Source organism: Vombatus ursinus, unplaced genomic scaffold, assembly GCF_900497805.2.
Source record: "Vombatus ursinus unplaced genomic scaffold, bare-nosed wombat genome assembly UNPS02014909.1, whole genome shotgun sequence".
In the NCBI taxonomy this organism is placed as follows: domain Eukaryota; kingdom Metazoa; phylum Chordata; class Mammalia; order Diprotodontia; family Vombatidae; genus Vombatus; species Vombatus ursinus.
The window spans coordinates 2134444-2134655 of NW_020954687.1; the positions used below are offsets into that span (position 1 = coordinate 2134444).

General features: G+C 46.7%; 1 protein-coding gene across 2 annotated transcripts in view; it reads left to right on the forward strand.

The window, feature by feature from the left end:
• Positions 1–212, forward strand: part of TNNT2 (troponin T2, cardiac type) — a 31557-nt gene that overhangs the window by 19998 nt on the left and 11347 nt on the right. The gene's annotated exons all lie outside the window — the stretch shown is intronic.

Sequence of the window (212 nt, forward strand, 5' to 3'; positions counted from 1 at the left end):
ACAGGCTTTTATCAAGCACCCACTATGTGCCAGGCACTGTGCTAAGTGCTGGGAATACAAAAAAAAGTATAAAAGACAGTCTCTGCCCTCGATGAATTCACAAGGCAAAGGGGTCCTTTCCAGCTCTAGTGAGCTCTCTATGAGCCTATGACCACCTTGGACAGACTTGCATTCCCCTGATCTCATTGCCCCATCTTCTAAACAAGCAGGAA